The sequence below is a fragment of the Saimiri boliviensis genome, chromosome 10, assembly GCF_048565385.1.
Source record: "Saimiri boliviensis isolate mSaiBol1 chromosome 10, mSaiBol1.pri, whole genome shotgun sequence".
Classification (NCBI taxonomy): Eukaryota; Metazoa; Chordata; class Mammalia; order Primates; family Cebidae; genus Saimiri; species Saimiri boliviensis.
The window spans coordinates 83,459,526-83,465,952 of NC_133458.1; the positions used below are offsets into that span (position 1 = coordinate 83,459,526).

Genomic DNA, 6,427 nt, shown 5'->3' on the forward strand with positions numbered 1-6,427 from the left:
GCCTGGCCTTCCCTGAGCTTGTCATTAGGTTGATATTAAGCCTGCACACACACACATACACACAAACACACTTCAAGAACATTATTTTTCAAATTAGAAATAAGAATATTTTGAAAATGATTTAGGAACATACTTGTGTGTATGCTACATGAATCATAAATAGCACAAGATTCCAAACTCTGAGAATTGTATTTAGGTTAAAAATTAATTCAACATTTCTATTTGAAATTGTGTTTAAATTTTGGGGGTTTCTTTGAAAAGAATTTTTCCATTAAAGATTCCAGATATGCCAAGATAAAAAATATTCCCATAGCCACATTGGAGAAATACCAGCAAGGAAAACAACAAAAAAGCTATGGGAATTATGTTACATACTTGCTTTTTCTTTTTATTGAAGCAAATACATTTTGTATTATACTGTGACCTCATCCTGGGAAGACCTCTGAGAACTCATTGATTCTTATTTGACAGTTTTATTATTTGTTTTCATGTTTCCTGTAATATAAATGCACCCATCATAAGAAGTTTTTGGGTAACCGTTTAATAAGATAGGTATAAACATTTTACTGACCAGAACTACCGATATTCTCAGAAGTCCCCTTTTCAGTCTGAAGTTTTCACTTAATTATTATGATATGTTCTAAATTAGCATTTTACAAAGCATTAACTAAAATAATAGGAAAACACCATGAATATCCAACATTGGTTTAAAAGTGGAAGAAAGGGCGAGTAGAGATGGAATATTTCTCTTGAGGAAAGGGCAAACCCTAGAAATGTTAGTAGGATCTAATTAGTTGTGGTAGAGGGCAACTTCAAATGCATGATGATCAAAACCTGGGATTTTATATTTTGTCCGACACAAAGACATTGGAGGGTAAGTGATCAGACATACCAGCCAAGCTGGAATAGATGTTCCTACCTACAAAGTCCTGAGTGATCCTTTTGGAATTGTACGGTGGACCAGATTATAAAAAGCAATAAATGACATGGTGATGATAGCAGTGCTTAAGCAAAAGAAATCTGATGGCTTAGTGAAAAATAAACTGAAATAGGCAGAAAGCTATTTTATGTAATGCAATCTGAGGGATGACAGAAACAATGACAGAAACTCATGACCAGTCAGTTATTGCAATCATTAACAATGACTAATATTTATTTATTTAGTACTTACTTGGTGTGGGAACAATTCTAGGTGTTTTAGAGAAAAACGTATTATTTCATTTCATTCTCATAATAACCATAAGGAAACTTATTATTACTCCAGTTTATATAGGGAAGAAAAGAGGTTCAAAGAACCTAAGCAGCTTGTCCAAAGTACGCAGGTGGTAAGCAACAGAGTCAGCATTTTACACTAGACTGTCTAGCTCCACCACGCTGTGCTGCTTAATGGGTTTGATGTCTTGACTGCTTCCTTATCCAGCCTCTCTGACCCATCTGTTGCCACTTTTGTCCTTGCCTACTCTCCTTTATCCAGGCTGGCCTCTTCGCTGTTTCAGAGCAAGCCCCTTCCCACCCCAGCTTTCATTGTTCTTCCTCCTGAGCGAGTCGCTATTCCCTGAGTGAGCCAGCTGGCTTTGAGAACCAGCTCACTTTGAGAACCTGCTCAAACACCTTGTCAGTGAGGAATCCTGTGCCCTTCGCAGCTATCCTGATATTTTTATCTTACTCTGTTTTTCACCATAGAATCTAACATGACAAACCATGTATTTACTTAATTACTTGTTGACTGTCTCCTGCATCCCCCATTAGAATATAAGATCCTAGAGGGCAGCACATTGCCTGATGTTGTCTGTGTTTTCACCTCTTTATTTATTTCAATACCAGGCACAAAGTGGATCTTTAGAAAATATTTGTTGAATGGATGAATGAAGGGAACACATAAAACTCCCTGTTGGAAATTTAATTTAAGGACTTGTTTCTAAGCCAGCAAACCTGTATCTTTTGCTAGACAGTCAGTCAGCCCATGACGACATAGATCATATCCCTTCAGCTTTATTTTCCCAATGTCTGGCACAGTGCCAAAATAGAATTATGCACTCTATTAATACTTATGTGTCAAATATGGTAGGTATCCACCCTAGACATGGATGGAAACTTTGCCTCCACCCACTTCAGATGGTTGCCCACTTGGGGTTTGCATTTTCCAGTTGGCTCACTCCTTTTTATTTGATGGCTGAAACTTGGTTCTGTGGGCTCCTGAATGACTTATTTATTTACTGAATGCATCTCTACTTCTCTCCCTTCTCAGGGCTGTTTTCATCTGCACCATTTATTTGACATTTCTTACTTACAATTTTATCTTTAATTTTGTGTGCATCCATATCTTTTCAATACAACTTGATGTTTCAATGATTTGTATCTCTCTTATATTTCTTTGTATCATTTACAGAAGGATGTGCATGAATGAGTAAATGAATGAATGAATTTGATGGTGAAAAACATTTTATGACAGGAAGTAAGAAGGAAGATAAAACAACTAGGCATAATAATCAAATAGAGTTAGTCACCGAAATATTTAACTAACTTAAATGGAACTTACTTAATAGACTACTTTCTGCAATTCCCCAAATACCTCTGGAACAGAGGCAGGTGTGAAACTTACAGCATCCCCTGAAAGCAGAATGTGAACAAGAAAACTTCCGTAAGATTTTTTTCTAAGTTTGAGTTTGTTCGTTCCTTTTTAACTTGACTAGTTTTCACTGGGAAACAGATTTTAAACAAAAAAACCTAAAATATAAAAATCATACCGAATGTTTTAAGTATATTACTTATTAATTTGTTGTTTCTGCAGTGTTCCCTTTCTATGTTTATGAAATTATATGCTTGCTTTTCTGTTTCAGGATACATAATACTAAGGAGTAGGAATCATATTTGCAATGTTTAGTTGGCTGAAGCAATGATAAACTTATTTCTATATATTCTATAGGAGGAAATGACTGTGGATGTTGAGAAGCTCAGGAAAGGAGGCTTTTGGAGAAACGAGGTATGTACTTCTCTTGATTAAAAATAAATAAATAAATGCAGTCACAGTCCAATTTGGGGATATGCCAAAAGCACATAACTGGGGAAGCTTGTACTAGTGCTCATGAGGTATAATTCTTTTGAGAAATGACACAATGCTTCTTAAAAACTATTGAACTCTTACCAAAAAAAAAAAAAAGCTCAATAAATCAGAATCAGAATGCATGTGACCAACTAGATCAACACAAGCAGTTCACCAAAGATGTATGATTCAGAAGGTTAACCCAGTTGCTAATGGTTTGATCAGCTGGAACAATTTTCTATCTAGCGAGTGCCAGAAACAATCTGAAAGTAATCAGAATAGACATCTAAAGTCAAAACCAAAGTGTTGGTCATGTATTCAAAAATTACTTTCTGAGTTGTATAAATTAATTTCACTATCTCCTGATAGGTTTGGCTCACCATGTCAAATTCTGGCAGCTTTAGGGTTATAATCTATTTTATTTCCATCTAGGGAGAAAAATTCTCACCCAGATGCAGATATCTGTTTGCTGTTAGCACTCTTGTTTCTTTCTGGGCTTGCCAACTTTGTCAGTTTAAATATGGCATTTAAACTATTCTTTCAATATGACAACCTAAGTAGAGCTTGTGATAAAAAGCAATCCTCTAAGCAAAGTTGGGAAAAAGAAATTTTTGAGAACAAGAAAGCAGGTCAATGTGAAATGGATATAATATACTTAGAAATGGGAACCATGAGTTCCTGTAGTCTCATTTAACAAATGTCTGTTTGATAGGCTTAATTATAAATTAATAAAAATAGGTTAAAGAGGAAATCCTGATACTAAAAATATAAACTATTTGTTGATTTACTATAATTTGTCATCAAAATAATTCTCTCTCAAGATAGAATACCAAGCAAACACTAATAAAAATGAACTTAGCAGTGAAACAAATGATCATGTAAAATATTAAACCTATTTTGAAAATTCACACATTGCTAGATTCAATTTAAAAATTAACCTCAACCTCTCTACAGTATGTAGAGATGTACATACTGTAATTTTATCTATTACTAAAATTCTAATGTATATTTGCAGCATTTGGGAATATAAGTAATCATGACAATACCAAGAAAAAAAGAGGACGTCTGAAAATTATTTATCGATACAGATGTCTGACAATATAAGATCATTTAGGTTGTCTCCAAAAACAGAAGTAATAAGCAACTACATTGGATTGACAGCTGAGAACTAATTATCTGCCATTAAGCCCCTAGAGCTCATATCAGAAATGGCATGTTGTCCTCATAGAGATGTGGACTCAGTAATATTTACATGTAGATGTGGACCTGAGGGACCATTTGGCAGTCATGCTGGCAGCTTATTTTCAAACAGTCCAAAGAGTAAAGGAGTGCTTATTTTGAAATTACTTTTCCATTTAAGTACTTCAAAGCCTAGTGTTACCCAATCAGAAGTATGTGTGTGTGTTGAATTTAAAGCAATAAATTAAATCTGCTTTTCTCTCCAGAGTAATAGAGCTAACAAACATTAAAAATGCCCTTTGCCACTACTTTAAGACTGTTTAATTAAAATTAGAAAGACGACTAATGGGTAATTAAAGCAGCGTTCACAGGAAGAGTGCAGGCCTGCAAAAGTGAAAAGGTTTTATTTAATAAGAAAATAGGGGAAAACCTACAATTGGTTGTTTATTTCCATTGTTCCTGAAAAGAATTAAGATTTGGGATTCCAAATACCATCGGAAATGCCTGCCTTTGGGATATTATTGCATAAGGAAAAGGCTTAAATATCTAAACATTAAATCCCATTGTCAGATGCATAACAATAAACAATGAGAAGGTTAAAAATGACTATGTTTTTCAAAGAGCTGAATCTCTGCCATGACCAATAAATTAGATTACTCATTTCTAAACTACAATGGTCTAATGTTGCAGGAACTGATGTTTACCTGTAAAAGGAATATTTACAACAAATGATGCTCTTCCGATTCAATTATTTGTATGATTTTTATGCTTCCTGATAATAGATACGTAATTGTTTTATCATTATTATGTATTTTTGGAGTTTTTTAGTACGTTAATTGAAAAAAAAAAAAAAAAAGCTTTCAAGTTCCGACAAAATAGCAAAAATAGATCATGGCTTTACCATGCAATTTCTCAGAGTGCAGGTCCAACATCTGATTTGGTTGGACTGGCCTCCTATGAGCTATGCTTGACTGACTCATGGCTCTTCACGCTTTACATTCTTATGGGTAAGGTTCGAAACTTTAAGCAATTAGAAACAGAACAGAACAAAAATCCTTGCTCTCTGAGGAAGACGGGGGTCATAGCTGCGGATCGCAGATCGCGGATCGCGGATCGTGGATCGCGGGTCGCGGATCGCGGATCGCGGGTCTGCAGCCTCCTGCTCCTGACTCGCCGCTCTTGGCTCTCACCGAGGAACAAGTTGTTCAGGAAGCTGCGCAGCAGCCACGGCTTTTCAGGATTCCGAAAAATCACCGGGGGAGCGGAAGGTGATAGTTCACTGAATTCCAATCACCCTAATGAGGTGCAACGTAAAATCCCTGCAGAAGGTGTGTGCAGACTTAGAGTAGCAAAGGAAAAGAATCTCGAAGTGAAAGAACCGGTTCAAATGCCTACCAAGACTTTGAGAATCACTGCCAGAAAATTTCCTTGCAGTGAAGGTTCTAAGACATGGGATCATTTCCAGATGAGAATCCAGAAGCGACTTGTTGAGCTTCGCAGTCGTGAGATTGTTAAGCAGATTATTTCCATCAGTAGTGAGCCGTGAGTTGAGGTGAAAGTCACATTGCAGATGCTTAAGTCAACTATTTTAATAAATCGATTACCAGCTATTAAAAATAAAGAAAAAAACCCCCACCCTATTGAAAATAAAACTAATGCTTGAGGTAATATATTAAGGCTGAACTTCAGTAGATTATAGTCAGTTTTTCAGTCAGAAACATAAAGTGTGGCTTTAACTCCTCTGTTTTAACTACTCTGTTTTGAGGTGGGGAGGTGAAGCAACCATGACATATTAAAGAACTGTACCAGAGAGAAGATGCTGCAAAAAACGAGAGAATAAGACAGAAAACAAAATTTCTAAACTTCTCGGCTTCACTGTGAATTGGCTTTGCTAGGATTGGAATTGGGGGGAAAACTGAAAGGTTAATGGTAGATTTCTTCCTTGAAACTGACAAGATTTACACTTTTTTAAAAAAGGATTTATACTATTAAAAAAAGCAAATCTGAAAAAACGGACCTCATTTGTCAGATGTGGTCTTTGAGGTTATCACACAACACTTGGTCTATCTCTGTCTTTGTCTCCTAATTTTCTAAACACGGAAGTTAAGCCCTCACGTGTCTGCTCAGCTCTGTCCTGCATTACCTGTCTCAGGGTGACCACTTATTAAGGGTTAGAATATAAACACTGGGGGGCTAGGCACAGTG

General features: G+C 36.0%; 1 pseudogene; it reads left to right on the forward strand.

The window, feature by feature from the left end:
* The first annotated feature begins 4,251 nt into the window (after nt 1–4,251).
* Nucleotides 4,252–5,885, forward strand: LOC141579988 (small ribosomal subunit protein uS10-like; annotated as a pseudogene).
* Nucleotides 5,886–6,427: the final 542 nt, after the last annotated feature.